General features: G+C 46.2%; 1 long non-coding RNA gene across 5 annotated transcripts; it reads left to right on the top strand.

Annotated features, from left to right (window-relative positions):
- Positions 1-3,982: 3,982 nt before the first annotated feature.
- On the top strand, positions 3,983-9,642 carry LOC123052080 (uncharacterized). 5 transcript variants are annotated; one of them, XR_006424472.1, is made up of 4 exons: positions 4,019-4,855; positions 5,858-5,899; positions 6,553-8,263; positions 9,001-9,642. It is a non-coding gene; the product is annotated as an uncharacterized lncRNA (long non-coding RNA). The 5 variants fall into 5 exon arrangements; XR_006424474.1 differs by having other exon boundaries at positions 4,019-4,600; XR_006424473.1 differs by having other exon boundaries at positions 4,019-5,899.
- The last annotated feature ends 7,552 nt before the right edge of the window (positions 9,643-17,194 follow it).

The following is a 17,194-nucleotide window of genomic DNA, read 5'->3' on the forward strand; positions in this document are numbered from 1 at the left end:
GCCGATGAAGACGTGGATTCCGCCGAAGGGGACCCGGTACCCGTACTCAATTTAGCCGGCCTCGGGGCCCCAGCCTGCATCGTCGATGCAGAGCTTGCCGCGATGACTCTTAGTCATCCGACCCACAGTGTATCCCTTGATCCCTTCGAAGCTGCCCTTCAAGAATTCAAAACCACCGTGCGCAGGCCCCACGGTGAGCGCCAACTGTCGTGGAATTGTCACGGCAGATGTCCTCGTGGAAGGACTTAGTTGCGGAGCCATTGCGATGAGGTTAGCTTAAAGGGGTTAAAACGGGACGAGGGACACGAGAAAGTTTATACTGGTTCGGCCCCTTGCGGTGAAGGTAAAAGCTTAATCCAGTTGAGGTGGTATTGCTAGGGTTTCGATTACCAGGGAGCGAATACGCTTGGCCTGGCTTTCGATCAATTGTTTCTTGCCCTAAGCCACTGCCTGGTCGTCCCCTTATATACATGGGTTGACGCCCCGCGGCCTACAGAGTCCCGACCGGCTCATACAAACGTGTCCGGCTCGGTAACTTATCTTACATGCCTTACAACACAAGTCACATATACATGGCGGTTTATACTCACGGCCCATGAGCCGCCTTTGGGTTTTGGGCCTTTGAACGATCCCATTACATGAACCGCCATCTTCAAGATATTCACGGGATTGGTTTATGAACCACCCTTGGGATAACCCGGCTCCTCATGGGCGGGTCATATCGAATAGTCATATCCCCAACAGATACTAGGTTAAACATAATTACAAAAACAGAACAAGTCGAGTTCATACCTGTTTCTCTCTGCCACGACCAGTTCATCGAATATCGTCATTATTTGTAACGACCCGGATTTGATAGAATCCAAGTCTCTATGCTTACTGTGCTATCCCTGGATCGTAGCTAGCACACACAGTAACAAAAATGAATATCAGTAAAACATACATCATTTTACTACAACGATAGATCCAGAATTAAGCAAATACATACCGTTGACACAGCTCAATGCTGACACATAATACAACGGAATCATACGAAGTTGCTAAATTAGGCTCAATCAACGTCACTGGGCTCGTTGAGTGTAGACTATAACCCTATCATCTCTTAATCTGTCACGATCTGCACATGACAGGTGCAGATGAGTACGTGGAATGTACTCGCAAGTTGCAAAGGAAAGTTTAACAGAATATATATACAGGGTAAGTATTGGTGGTGGTTTCCTTTGCATAAAGCCCATTTTGTCCTATACTAAATTTTGTAAACTTCTTTTGAAATAAAAATATTTTTTTGTTTAAAAGGTAGGAGTGAGACACTTGAATATACGCACCAGTGCTCATTCTCCAAAATAGTTTTAGACCATACATAAGGTTGAAGTGAAACACATTCAATATGCTCAATCCTCAACTTTAACCCTTAAAAAAGAGAGGTTTAGAAGGTTTAGAAAAGAGAGGGGAGATTCTTCTTCAGTCCAAGTCTTCAGTTGCTCAAATTGCCCGTAACCATGGGCATGGCTAATCGATTAGTTTAGACTCTGCAGAGCTAGTACACTTTACACGCATGACACAATAAACCCCATGTGTCGTTGCACCCTATGGTACACGATAGGGAGGAAATTGTGACGAAGTCTTTCAGAACAGCCCCCTTGACTTAGTCCTAGCACGCCCGCTCCCTTGGCAATTAAGGCCCATCATCGATGGCAATGTCAAAGCCAGGGTTTCCTGTTAAGAAGGAACTAAGCCAGAGCCATAGTAGCATGTGGTTGTACTCGTAAGCTACTTCAAACTGTACTTGGAAGATCTCGGTCCCCTGGACGGCGGTCCCCACCAAAACCTGTGTGCAAGTCCCCAGTCAGGCGCATTCATTGCAAGACCCCGATGGGCGCAATCACTTGTAGATGCTCCCGTCATACAATTCTGCCCAGGGAGTTGAAGTAGAATAGTATATAGTTTTATTTTTCAAAAGTTTTCACAAAACGTTGCCCCCCCAAAAAGGCAAGTTTAATCGTTTAAAACTTGTTTGATTCCCAACCCTTTTCTTTGTAAGCATGGCTAAGCATAGCTTGTTCCTAGGGCTTTAGCTAGCAATAGTTGTTTGCAAAACGTTTTAGTGAAACATGCAGTAATAAAAGAGTTCATGCATAGTACGAAAACGTAGGACAAGGAATGATCAAGTTGCAACTTGTCTGATTCTTGAAGTTGATTATCTATTTTTTATCGTCACTCCTTCACTTTACGATATATCTAACGACGAAAGAAAATACTTCATCATACAACAATTCAAATAAAGATCCAAATAAAAGATTCAATTTAACAATACAAATACATTCTTAGGATAATTATCATGGCGTGGCTAAGGTTTGAGATAGGATCCAGTTTGGTCTTGAAGGAGACTTGACATAGTCATATCCTAGGGTTGGATCAAATTGGTAGGAAGTGAAGATCATGGTTGAAGGGTTGTGAGGCAAGGTTCTACGACAAAGTCTACAATGGGTTTGATTGGAATATTTTGTCTTGTGTCCAATGAAAATGGTAATTGGAGTCGATGCCATAAGGCTTATGTTACAAAATTTATGTAACATTTCCTAAGTCCAAATTTGTTAAATGAAGGAATATGACCAGAGAAGTTTTCTAGGGATCAATCTAATGGTTTTAACAATGAAACAAATTTTAGTTTAATTAGTTTATTAATGGATGATCAAAGAAGGTCAAGATTACGATTTTGTGCTAGAACAGTAAGCCATGCTGAAAATTATTCTATGAGTTCTAGCAGATTGGTATGGTTCCAAAGACAAATTTTCATATATAAAACATTTTCATATGAATTATAGAATTAAAGATATAGCCAAAATACTCAAATTCGTATTTAAATAAAAACTAAATTATAGTTTGATCAAAAGTGAAATTATGTATTTTTTATAATAAACTAGAGGTTCCAACGAATTCGGGGATATCTTATTTGTTAAAATCGGACATATGGTTTAGGAGATATGAATTTCCGAAGTTTGAATATTTTACTAAAAAAAACGGGATTTAAAGGGAGCTCACCGGACTTGGTCGCCGGAGATGAGGAAGAAGGTGGATCGGCAGAACTCCGGCGAAGGATGCATGTAGACCGATGTACAGGAGGTCGAACCGGTGTCGGACGACAAAACAACTTCGTCCAAAATGACCTCGGAAGTCGTTGAGGAGCCGCCGGAGTTAGGAAAAGCTCCGGTCGGACGCGAGCCATGTGTAGGATGTGCTCCAGCTGCGCTAACATCAGGTAGGCCATATTAGGATGATGCGCAAAGTAGATATATGAAGGATTGGAGAGTTAGAAGGCCTGATTAACCTTGAACTCGTCGGAATCTTTCACGAACAGTTGCGGCGGTAAGCAACTCCGGTGAGAAATTCATGATGATTGGAAGGTTTAGAAACTACAGAAGTAGAGGGCTTTGGGCAAGTAGAGATTTGTGAGGGGACGGAGCCTTTTATAGGATGCAGGGGAGGTTAGAATCGAGCGGAGCATCGTCGGTTTCATGGATGTTAATGGCGGCTGTTACTAGCTCATCTAACGGTCATTAGAGGTGCTTCAAGGCGCACTAAAGGATTGGAAGGGTCGAGAGAGGCGAGGGGGTTCCATCCAGAGGAGTTCGGGACGAGAGGAAGAAGGGGAGGGGGTGGGGCGCTGGATGGGATGCGTTCTCCTCGCTCCTGCCATGAACGTAAAGAAGACGACCAGGGTGGTGAGGATGATGGGCCTTCCGTGCGTGCACTGCTGCGCACATTTTTTTTAGGATTTCAGTCAACAATTTTTTTAACGAAAATAACTATTAGAAATGTTCATAAATACCAATGTAATATTTGACCTCGGAAAATAAATAGTTTTGGCACTGAGTAAGTTTTTATTGCGCACATAATTTTTACCTACTAATAAACCAGCGATTGCTTGTGGTCATACGTCGTGCTTTTTTGCAGAAAAGTCCCTCCGTTTCTGAGAATTCAACCTGCAGTCCTCACCATAAGTCAGCCCCGAACCGGTACAGGGAGGAAAAAAGAGAAAAAAAAATAGCCCAGCCCGCACGACCTTCCTCCTCGATCCCATCTCGACCTCCATCCCGCCGCCACCTCCCGCCGCCACCTCCTGCCTCGCCCCGCCCAGCCTCACCGCGCGCCGCCCGCCGCCGACGCGCCGCCCACCAGCCGCGCCCGCACCCATCTCCCATCGATGCGCCACCATCCCCTGTATCCATGCTCCGCCGTCTGAATCCCGTCGTCGAGTCCCTCCCGCTCGCCGTGGCCAATGATCGCGTCGACCGGGACCGCGTCCCTCCCCAAACGGCGGCGATGATGGAGGGTGCCGCACTGCCGCCCAGCTCCTGACCGACGGAGTCGCCGGGTTCCCGCTCCTCGGGGCCAGCCCCTCCCCCGTGTCGGGTCGCGCATCGGCTTGGAGGCCCCTCGGGGCTGCCGCCGGTGAGGGAGTCCTGCGCGGCCGTGAGGGCTGGGGACCAAGCGGCGGGGTCCGTGGTGCGTTCCTGTTGAGGGCTTGCTGGGGTTGGCAGGGATCTGAGCCGCCGTCGATGGATTTCTCGCAGCTTGGCTACATGTTGCTTCGGATTTGGTACTATCCCCATCTCCCTCTCCCTCGGTGTGGACGCACGCACCTAAACCCAAAACCTGAACTGAATCAGTCGAGCGCTCGTTGCCGGATCGTTGAACCATCGTCCCGGTCGCTGCCGCGTCAGTTCCACACCGCTACAACGCTGCCTACCACCGCCACTCCATTGGCTTGGATTTGTTTGTGGCATGGGCTGGGAACTGTACGGTGTTGTCTGATGCATGTTCCGCACTGGGAGGTTTGGTCGGTTGACGCTAGGTATGAGCAGCTCTTGAGCCTGATTGCTGGATGTGGGCACGCATGCATGTATACTCCTCAACTTGCACTGCTTATACAACACATTGCCTGTACACCACGGCCGTGGACAGGCGGACGTGCTCCTACTCCTCACAAGGCACCCACAGTCTTTATTAGCAAGCCAATCCAAAACTTCAGCATGCATTTTTTTTAAAGGACAACTAAGTATCTTTGTTAGTAACATCTTTGTCAAAAATTAGAAAAAACGCCAGTGCATTAGTTGAGCTAATCAGCTAGCTTCATCTCTTGGATTATGCATTGATAGTATGGCACATGTTGTATCGTTATAAGCAATTTTTGTTAGGAGGTAAGATTTTAGTGTCGTCGTTCAGTTTTTGTTACATACAAAATGAATATGATTAGTTAATTCTGTTTTCTTTTAAGAGGTATTTCTCTCGCCAGCCTTTGTGTTATCCATGTGAATTCCACTAGATTTATCATCCGTGTACCTAAATTGTGCATATTATCAAATTCTGGAAAAAAAAAGTTGAGCGCTTATTGTGGCCATCATCTGCATAGCACCACACCTAGAGCTAAAATCAAGTAACCTTCATGGATTTTGTTGACAAGAAAGACAACGAACTTAATTTAACGACTTGAAGTCAATTGCACATGTCTCATACTGCATTGCACCTTGGCCGACGCACTCGACCACGACAAGCAGCAGCTCGGGAAGCCTTTGCAATTCATGTATTTACAACATTTACAGTTCATGTATTTACTGTTCATGCATTGCACCTTCATGGTTTTTGTTGTACTTCTGCATTTGCAACATTTACAGCTTAATGCAATCAGGAATTGGTTATAGATTTCATGTGATTTAATTTCTGAATGTTAACAACAGTGACAACTTGTGACTTTCGTAAGTTTTATTTCCATTGAGACAGAGCGGGCAATGGATCGTGAGATGGAATGAAATTATAAGTTTTCTGAATGCTAATTGCGTATGTTTTGTACTTGTAGGAATGCTATGAAGGAAGTGTTCTTCCCTTATTTTTTATGAAGGTAAGGTCTTGTTCTTGGATTCCTACTGCTCTAGATTGCTTGGCTGCTCTAATTTATCACTTCATGGCCTTATGCTCCACCATTATCTTTGAACACTTGATACTTATTTACTTTTCTTCGTTGGCTTCTTTTTGATAGTCATCTGATTTAAAAATGCTAGCATGTGCCACTTTAGTATCTTTCAGTTTCAGCAAACATATTGGATTATCTTGACATATGTTGGCATTGACAAGATAATATAGATTGTCACTATTAATTTCAATGTTCACGCTCCATCCTATTTAAATTCCTATTTGGATGGAAGTCAACACACTAAGAACTGTATGCTTGATGAATGATGTTCACAGCAATTACTCGAATTTCTTCGTTTCCGCGGTATAGTTATGCAAGTTAAGTTCTGTTTGCTCATGCATTCACTTGTGCAGACTGATGGTTAATTGTGAACTATGTATATTCTGTAGGTTCTTCTTAGTGAGATCAAAACTAAGCACAATCGTATTTTCTCGAATTGTACACATGCTATGATTTTCATGCTCTCTGTAGTAATTATGTTGAATTCTCATAATTCCTTTTGCATTATTATGCCAAACAATTTGTATGCTAAAAACATACTTCATAATCCCATCTCCCCGCGTCGTCCCGATTTGTTCCAGCTGGGCACTGCCTCGGCTGCAAAGCGTGTGTTGTCCCACGAAGCAGGCCCTCCTTTGCAAGGCCGACGAGGATAGCTTCAACTTCGCAGCCTATTCTGGTCAATGATGTCATTGATAATAACCAGGAAGTTTCACCGCTCAGTTCATCCAGTTGAATCCTTCTATTGTAATTCTATTCCCTACCCTTTCTTACTTGTAGGACATTCAAGTGTGGTACACATGTGAGTATCTTCTCCTTCCCTCTGTTGTATGCATGTGGTCATTTGTTATCCCAATTAAGAATCAAGATCCACTACATTCTTGAATATTGAAGACTGTTTTAGTTGGTCCAGATTAAACTTGATAAATACAATTTCCTTGTTGGTTCCATCTGAGTTGTATTAATGATTTGGGCAGTTTTCAGTAATCTTAAGCCGTCTTCAGATTTTAGCTTCCTCAATCATTCTGAATTATTTAACCTCAGTATGAGGTACATGTCTTCCAAAGATTAATCCTGAGAAATTTGTAGTTGATCAGTTGGGTCTGTTTGATTTGTTCAGTAGACTGCAGCAGCAGTCACCATTGTTCAGATCTATTCTAAAGCTACATTATTAGCACTGCAATATCTTTGTTACTTCAACCAAATAGTTCAGCCGTGTCTTATTGATTTGGACGGGTTCTTACTAATCTTTAAGCCAACTTCAAATTTTAGCCTGCTCGGTCAATCTGGATTATTTAGTGTCAATTTTGATGCATGTCTTTAATAAAGTAAGAAACTGATTTTGGGTGCTAAAATAAACACTAAACACTACTTGCTCATGGCGACTATGTGTAGAAAGACGATCACGGTGGAGATCCCGACGGTCGACGTGAAGCCGGGGTGGAAGAAGGGCACGAAGATCACCTTCCTAGAAGGAACGATCTGATTTTTTCGGTACAGTTATGTGTTTCAAAAAGTTATTGTGATGTAATTTTTATATTAACACTATAATCTATGAAGTTATGTTTCCAGACATTTCACTTTTTGCATCAGCTGAGGCACATTTTATTTTCAAATAATTTCTGAAGTAAAAGTTGTGAATGAACTGCATGATGTTTCATGTGTTCGAATTACACTTGAAATAAAAAATTAGATAGCAAGGTGCAGAGGAAATGTGAGAAAAGTTGTCCAAAAACCGAAGAACCTTTTTTACTTTTCTTCCCATTACAAGTTTGCTATTTATACTATGCTTTATTTTTACTATAACGTCAAATTTATCATGTTTTAAGATGAATGGTAAATCAAATAAGGAAAAAACTATGGTGGCCAGATTTGGTAGCCCTTAGCCCTTATCATGTTTTTATATCCAAAATACTGTTTGATCCTTGTTCAGTCTTATTTGCAGCGTAAACTATGTACACTAATCATTAGACCATCTTTGAAGATCTGACGAACAAAAGCAGAATGGTTCTTTCTATACTGTTCGAACCACCCCCCCTTTCGTTCTCTCCCAGGGAGTGGCTAGCGCGCAACACTGCCATGCTCCTCTGCCGCGCAGTCATCACAGGATGGGACGGCGACCTCGCCTTCCTATTCAATGTTCTGTCGGTAGCGTCGTTCTCTGTCCAGGAGCATCCGGACAGGGAGGTGCTCCCGCCATGCGTCTAGGCATGTACTGCAACGGCGACCACATGGCTAAGATGGCCATTGCCATCACCGAGTTCCGCGCTCTCTGTTCTTCATTAAATCCAGGTTTGTGGACACTACTTACCAGTTGGGAGAGAAACATAATTGATGTGTATGGAATTGCAGAATTGACACCCATGACCTATCAGTTCAACTAGAAGCAAAGAATGTTTGACATGCAAGGTTCTATCATGCCCGTATCTTTCTGTTCGTCTCTTTATTCTACAGAAACTGCCAATTGTTACTGTAGCTTTCATGCCTACCAGACAAAATCAAAGGAAGGTGCTTTGTATCTCAAGTGTTGTAGTGAAAGGATTATCCTAACATAAGAGCTATATTTGCTTCATAAAAAATATGTACAGTTGGTTCACACAACGCTTAGTATGTTATTGTTAGTTCGATTTGAGTTTCTATACCATGCCAAGAGCTTTAATATTAAAAGGCACATTCTCATTTTATAAGGAGCACTCCAAGTGTCAGTATTAAAAACAGATCATGCTTTTTTCTGAAATGAGAAATGAGAAATCAATCCGTATGGTTCTCCAATTTCATGGTACTAAATTTAGATATATTAGAGGTACTGTTATGTTAGCTTCAATTAGGTGACAGGAGCATGCCAAGCTAGATGATCTATAAGCCTTATCATATCTTACAATTATCCACATTGTTGCAGAAAAACTCAACCTTTTTCCCCATGCCTAAAGTTATCTGGGAAGATTTCTCCAACTTCTTTCAGTGTACTCTTGGCACTAACTCCTGAAAAATACTACTGAAAACAACAATAATTTTTTTTTCTTCACCAGATGCGGAAACTAAAAGGCGAGTACCATGGGATCATGAAGTATATAAAGCAAAGGAGGAGTTGTACCATCTCCTCTCCGGCAAGATTCTTTTTTTTGCTGGGGAATGAACGAATTGAATGCAAGATTGCATTGTTACAAGGACAGAGAGTGGACCACCACCTTCAGTTTCTCAGATTCCCTGTTTGCATTCGCCATTCTCAACAAGCACCAGGATGTGGCTTTGGTTCTGCACAAACAATATCTTCAGTGGTTTCTAGATCAAGCCCTATGTTCTTTATCTGAACAATAGACATTGTAATTGTTCCATCCATTACCTCTGAAAGTCAAGAATCGAAAGAAAAGTTATTGGCATATCTCTGTCACCAAGGAAGGTTCGTTAGACAGAAAAATGATCTCTGGTTATGTATGAGATGATGCAATGCACATCTCTGAATGAAGCACAACAGGAATTTACATCCTCTAATGCTAACTGTTGATCATTCTTCTCTGAAGTATCAAGTCAGTATCTCATTTGCCCCCTATTCATCTGTCATGTCTGCATGAAAAATCATTGCAATTTTAATCCTATGTTTAAGGGTAGCTAAATTTCTACGGACCTACAATATTATCTTTTTGGAATAACAGATCAACTTTCAACATGTACTTCTGTTGTAACATCTCATGTATTTTGTGCTATTATCTGAAAGAGGTGTGGACTGGAGAAATTCATGATAAGTACTGATGTAGAGCTTGGCTGTTTGAGCTAAGAAACTTAATTGTAAAACTGGGATTAAACTTATTATTTCTACACTCCCAGTGTTATAAATAGAGGAATTAAGATCTTTGTTATGAGAAGATTGGCTATTTGCCACTTCCAATGTTTGTGCCAAGCCCAAATAGTGCAAAGAAAAATTGCAAATAAAATATATTTTTCAAAAAACAAAACATTATGAAAAATATACTTTTCAAAGAAATGTTCTTACCCCTCAAAAAACAAAACATTCTTACCCGTAAAAAACATTCTTTAAAAAAACATATGTTAAAAAATATTCCTTTTCAGAGAAATGTTCCAATTTCATAAAAGCGTTAACTATTCTTGCAAAAGTGTTCCAATTTTTTATGTAAGTGTTATCTTTTATTAAAAATTAGAAAATTTTCACATTCAACCTTATCATTGATATTTATTAAAATTGGATATAAAAATGTTGACAATGATACATGAAGTAGGTTGTGCCCCTTTTTTCGCCCGGTGCAACGCACGGGCATTTGTACTAGTTCCTTTAAATTACTCACAAAAATCATTTTAGAGTTTTGCAAATTCACAAACTGTTAATTATCCATTACTAAATATTTCCAAATATGTCGTGGAGAAGTCACATTATCTCCTCTCATTAATTTCTTTTTTGAATAAATTGGAAATATTTAAATGGCACTAAAACTCCAAATAAGATCCAAGTTCAAATGGAACTCCCAAAATTCAAAGAACCTCAATTGAAATTTTTATCCACCACATTTGAGAAAGTCATGTTATTCTCACTCCATAGTATTGAATATGGTTTCAAATATTTCGGAGTCAGAAAGAGAAGAAATCTAAACAAAAAAATGAAACAAGACTCAAAAGGTTTTAATTTCTTGTGAAAATCATAGCAGCTCACTCAGTAATAAATTATTATTAACATACCAAAATTTGGAAATTTTTGGGATGTTACATTATTGCCTTCACTTGCACGACCGAACGATGTGAAAATAATAATAGTGCAAGAGTCCCGTGGACTAAGCTGGACTCTGCAAACATTTTATTCAACAGGACAAGACAAGGTAAAATGGACTCTTTGTTAGATAAACAACTATGCAAATGAGAACCACTCAACATTTTCATTGTGGTCTTCTCCTTGGTACGACTCGAATAAAAAGAAATGAAATTCAGAGAAACACATTGAAATATTTTTGGAGTTTTTGGTTTTCTTAAACAAGCAAATAAAAGGGAAAAGCAAAAAACGAAAAAAACTATTTACACGGGAAAGCTCCCAACAAGCAAAAGAAGAATAAGAAAATCTTTTTGGGTTTTCTTTTTAGTGCTACAACTAACATGCATAGAAAGTAAACTAACTACAACTAATTTTTTGGTTTTTTCTAAGATTTTTCAAACACACAAGAAGAAAACGAGAAAATAAAATTAAGCATGGATAATACAATGAAAAAGTATGGACACCGACAAATGGAATAAGTGGACATGAATATAAAGTCGGTGGAAACACGTATTCCCCCAAGCTTAGGCTTTTGGCCTAACTTGGTAAGCAGTCAGTAGCCTGGATAGTAGTCGGCGTGGTAGCTCACGGAGGCTCTTGGTGCGGATGCCTCGGCCTGCCGTGCTGCCTCCACTGCCGCGTTGTGAGCTCGAGCCTCCCTCTCAAGAACAAAATATCTTCCCTTGCTGTGATAGTCAAAAAAAGCAGGCGCATGCAAATATGTGTGCACAACAGATTCTTGGTTAAACAACAGATTGTAAGTAAAATTATGAATTTTTCCTTTGAGGATCTTATGACTTTTCGTAGCATCAAAATCTAAATACTGCGTGGGTATAATAGGATCAAAGGGCAAAGGTGAAACACCAAACCCTCATGCTAAACGCGTGGCATAAATTCCACCATAGAAATAGCCACTATTAGCGTTATGCTGCAGTGTGCATGCAACAATCACTCCAAGATTATAACTCCTATCACCGGTGAGAGCGGTGCGTTTGAGGCTCAAGTCTGGAGCACAAAGTGTACTACAATCTTACTTGCCTACTATACATTTCCCGTTAAATAATGCAAAGTACTAAATTGCGGGAAAATGAATGCTCTTTATTCTGCCTTGTGCCACTCCCCTTGTTTCACCGTAGCAAAGACTAGTCAAGAATGATTGGTACTCAGCCCTTGGCGGTTCGTCAAGCGACCCTAGCATGGGAGTTTGCATTGGTGAGCAAAACTCTCTAGTGAAATGGTAAATGGATTTTCATAAAGTTTAAATGACACCCTAAACTCACGGTGATGGAATTTAAATCCTTTGACAAATGATTCAGTGAGAGTGCGGTGTTGATCGCACTTATCTGAAATGTAGGGACCGAGACCGGCATTGTGAACATATTGCTCAAATTCCTCCTTAATGCCCACACGCACCATATCATCGCAAGGCCATAAGCATGTTTTGGTGGTGTGTCGGTGTACAAAAGTAGGGGCCTTTTGTACCCCTTTACTTGTGCACGGGCAGTTGTAGCCACACCTGCGGCCACGCTTGGCGGGGCAGAGGAAGCAGAAAACAAGACTACCAGAGAAGCGCTGAAACCAGAGGCGCGAAGAGTGAAGGGGCAAGGTGGGTTTCCCCCGGCAAGAGCCTTGCCGGGGATGACCTACGCTGCCCCGGAAAGAGCCTTGTCGGGGCAACTTACCCAACACCAGCAAGACCGCCACCCTTCAGCCTGAGAGTTCCGACACCATCGACAACATTGGAACCAAGGCTCGGGAGGCGCTTGCATGGTGGCATGCAGATCTTTGTGAAGACTGAAGGCATGCAAGACTAGATAAGAACCAGAAGACGAAGGCCCCCGGCAAGACCCTTGCCGGGGACACCCACAAGACCCCGACAAGACCCTTGCCGGGGACATCTGCGGGGCCACAACCCGGCCCGCACTTACCAAGGTTTCGCTGCCCCATGGCCGTTACGACGTAGCAGCCAGCCAGCCAACTAGGCACGCACCTACGTGGCAGCATGCAGCTTCTAGGCCAACCAGGCACGCACCTATGTGGTGGCATGCAGATCTTAGTGAAGAACCTCCCACCGCACCAGCACAGCAGCCAGCTAGCCAGCGTGGCGCTGCGTGCCTCTTCAGCTTGGACGCGCGTCGAAGCAAGGCGAGGCGGCGACAGACGAGACGAGCTTCCTTGCCTTCCTCGATAAAGCAAGAAGACACGTCGGCGGTGCATTAAATGCGTTTTGTCCCACGATGTCAGAGATAGACTTGTACACTGTACACACTTTCCACCTCATGTGTGCCGCTGTGGCAGCCCCTTTGACATATAAAAGGAGGCCCGAGGCGTACAGAGGAAGGATTCAGACTTTTTGGGCTAGGCATGCACCGCAGCTAGTTCAAGAACTCAAGAACACCAAATATACACCAAGGCAGGACTAGGGTATTACGCATCGCTTGCGGCCTGAACCTGGATAAAATTCCCCCCGCGTTGATCTTCTAAACCCGCTCTTTGCACAGCCCCGCGCCCCGCCAACCGTAGTAGGGATTCCCTGTGATCCCATAGGTGTCTTTTCCCCGACATCTTTGGCGCGCCAGGTAGGGGGCGCAAGCTGTGAAAAATCTGGTTTAGAAGTTAGCGCATCGACTTCATCATCGCGATGGCCCCCAAGAAGAAGGGGATCACAGTAATCGGGTCGTCCGGAGCTGGCCCGTCCGCACCGGCACGGGCAGGCGAGGGGTGGCCACGGATGGTGCCGGAGGCGCGGCCCGCTAGCGTCCACGACACTCTAGCAACCGGAGCCAGGCGAGCGGCGTCGTTCGGGTCCAGGACGACGAGCCACACGCCGCTAGGTCCAGGGGCTGGGCCGTGCTGCCCACAAGCGGCGCAAAAACCTCTATGGCACCCCAGCCGGCGCCGGCGCCGCGGCCTTCCCAGGCCGTGCGCGATGAGCAATGCCGCGACGTCGGTGCCCCCAGGCGCCGCGGCGGGAAGAGCCATTTGCGTCACTCTCAGGATGCATCGGGCCGGCGTGCGCACCTCGATGCTGGCGGAGATGGCGTGCGACCGCGAGACCATGATAGATCTCCTTCTAACATGGTTAGAAGTCGAAGCGCATCACAGTCCACACAGCTTTCGCCGCCCCCCACGCCAGCAGAAGCGTTGGCGCGCGTGCAACTGCTCCTCGACCTCCCTCCCGCTGCGGAGAAGCTCGACCAGTGGAGGGCCACCATTCGGAGCCTCATCAGCTTCACCAACAAAGATGAACCGCAGCTAGCGGGGCCCTCGTGCCAGCGCTTGGTGGAACCGGTGCTCGCCGGAGGAGGGGGGACTGGGGGTGCTGCGACCATGGTGCACTCCCCTCCCCCACGCCAGTAACAGCAGCCGCCGGCTCGTCGGGCCGACGCTTGTGACAACGCTTCCACAGTGTCGTCTGACCCGTGGGCCCGCTACGACCAACATCAAGTTCTTCGAGAGCAAGCTCAAGAGAACGCTCGGACCACCATCGAGCGGCGGCGACAAGCGCGCCATCAGTCAGATAGGCGCGCGGGGCCCACTATGGACCACCCAACGCCGGGGGGTTCCGGCGACCTACCTTACGAGGTGGGTTGTCCGGCCTTTTACCCGTGAGCTGCGACAGTTCTAGTGGCCCCCCACTGCCCGTCAAGCCCGATGTTGGGGAAAAGTACAACGGCAAGACTCACCCGTCGGAGTTCCTCAACATCTACACCATCGCGATGCAAGCCGCCGGGGCTCGCGACGACAAGGTGCTCGCCAACTATTTTCCGTTTGCACTTAAGCCCAACATTATGTCATGATTGATGCACCTGCTAGTGGATTCCATCTCTTCTTGGTCGGATTTGTGCCAGGAGTTTGTTGGCACCTTTACCGGAGGCCACCAAGCCCCTGGCCAGGCAAGCGATTTGCATGTCATCCCCCAGAAGGACGACGAGTCCCTGCGCAAGTACATACAAAGGTTCAGCCATGTGTAGTACAACATCCCAGATGTTCACCCCGCCGCTGTCATCAGTGCATTCCATCAGAATGTGCGCAACCGCAAGATACGTGAAGAGCTGGCGATGAACAAGGTCAAGGATGTAGCCGAGCTTTATGTTCTGGCTGACACATGTGCTCGGGCTGAAGAAGGAAGGAAGTACCCCGACGAAGATGCCGACGCGGAAACCGACTCCACAAACGAAGACGCCGCCACCCCAGCAAAGAAGGGCCGACGCCGCAGTAGGAAGCGTAAGGGTAAGACCGTGCTTGCCGTCGAGGGATCCGGCCACCCCAGCGCCGCCAAGAAGGCCAAGGCTGACGACCCCGGAAAGGAAGTTGCCGGGTGCGCCGCCTGGCGGGCCTTGGCGGTCGCCGACAAGCTAGGAGGCTCCGACAAGCAGTATTGCAAGATCCATCGCACCAAGGGCCACGATCTCCAGAACTGCCGATAGGTTGAGCTGCTTGCAGAGAAACAGAAAGCCGAATATGAGAGGCGGGACAAGGAGAAGGGCCAGGATGGTGCTGAGGGGTCCGGCAAGAAGCATGGCGGCCAAGGAGGTCGTTGCGGCAAGGATAATCAACAAGAGAGGCCCGCTCGGGGTCGTGACAAGAAGGAGGAAGATGATGATCATGGTGAAGACGACGAGTCCGGCGAGCACGAGTTCCAGAAAGCTACAGAGGCCATGTGCGTCGACGGTGGTGCCTCGTTGCATACCTCTCACCGCCGGCTGAAGCGGTGGGCGCGTGAGGTCGCTGCGGCGGAGCCGTCATTTGATGCCCAGAAGCCACTGAAGTGGTCCAGCACACCTATCATTTTTGACACCGAGGATCACCCTGATCGCACGACTGCGGTTAGGTGTTTGCCGTTGTTGGTCTCACCAACAATACGCAACCTCAAGGTGACAAAAGTGCTAGTTGATGGTGGGACCGGTCTGAATTTGATCTCGCCTGCTGTGATCGAAAGGCTGCAAATCCACGATGGAGATCTCGAGGAGACGGGCACGTTTCAAGGGGTCAACCCGGGGTGGAGTCAGCCGAAAGGTAAAATCACGCTGCCCGTTACATTCGGGGGCGAGCTCAATTACAGGATGGAGAAGATCGTATTTGATGTCCCCAAGATCCCTTTGCCCTACAATGGGATCCTTGGCCGCCCAGCGCTGGCCAAGTTCATGGTGGCATCACATTACGTCTACAACACGTTGAAGATGCCCGAGCCATTGAGCATCATCACCGTCCCCTCCGACAAGAAGGACGCACTCATCTGCACCGACCAGCTCTACTGGGAGGCAGTTGCAGCAACGGCCGCCAAGGCACTTGCTCCTGCCGCTGAAGCCCCAGGGGGGAAGAAGACCGGCAAGACTTCGGCCTCTGCCGGCAAGGCCCCTTCCGGTGAGACCTCTTCCGGCAAGACCTCCTGCACCCACTCCGGCAAGCGCGCCTCTTCGGAGTGCTGCGCTCCCGTCGAGGACGTGCCAGAGAGCTCCACCGGCAAGAGCAAGAAATCCAAGGTAGCACCACTAGAGACCAAGAAGGTGCCCGTCAAGGAGGATGGCACGAGCGGGGCTTTTACCATAAGCTTCACCCTTGACAGCAAATAGGAAAGCGCGCTCGTCGCCTTCCTGCGGGCGAATGTCGACGTGTTTGCATGGCAAGCATCCGACATCCCCGGCGTTCCCAGGGAGGTGATTGAGCACCATCTTGCCGTCTGTCCTCATGCGCGGCCCGTCAAGCAGAAGGTCAGAAAGCAAGCTTTGGAGCGGCAAGAGTTCATCATCGAGGAGATCAGGAAGTTAGAGGCGGCAGGCTTGGTCAGAGGAGTGCTCCACCCCACGTGGTTGGCCAATCCAGTGGTAGTGCGTAACGCAAATGGGAAGTGGAGGCTATGTATTGATTACACATATATCAATAAGGCCTATCCAAAGGATCCTTTCCCTTTGCCACGCATCGACCAGATTGTGGACTCCACTGCCGGGTGTGACCTGCTGTCATTCCTCAACGCCCATTCAGGATACCATCAGATCTTCATGACGAAGGAAGACAAAGAGAAGACCGCGTTCATCACCCCATGTGGTACGTACTGTTTCGTACGGATGCCTTTCGGGTTGAAGAGCGCCGGTTCGACATTTGCCTGAGCAGTCCAAATTGGTTTTGAACCGCAGTTGCATAGAAATATGGAAGCCTACATGGATGATATAGTAGTCAAAACCAAGGACAAGGCCACGCTCGTGCAGGATCTATAGGAAACATTTGCAAACCTGTGCAAGATCAACCTCAAGCTCAACCCAGAGAAGTGCGCGTTCGGCGTCCCATCCAGGAAACTTCTTGGGTTCTTTGTGTCTCAGCGCGGGATCGAAGTAAATCCCGACAAGATCAAAGGAATTGAGCAGATTGAGCCGCCGAAGCAAGTCAAAGACGTCCGTAGGCTTGCCGGCTGTGTTGCTGCTCTAAGTAGGTTCATCTCCAAATCTGCTGAGCGTGCCCTCGCCTTC

Source organism: Triticum aestivum, chromosome 2D, assembly GCF_018294505.1.
Source record: "Triticum aestivum cultivar Chinese Spring chromosome 2D, IWGSC CS RefSeq v2.1, whole genome shotgun sequence".
Taxonomy (NCBI): Eukaryota; Viridiplantae; Streptophyta; class Magnoliopsida; order Poales; family Poaceae; genus Triticum; species Triticum aestivum.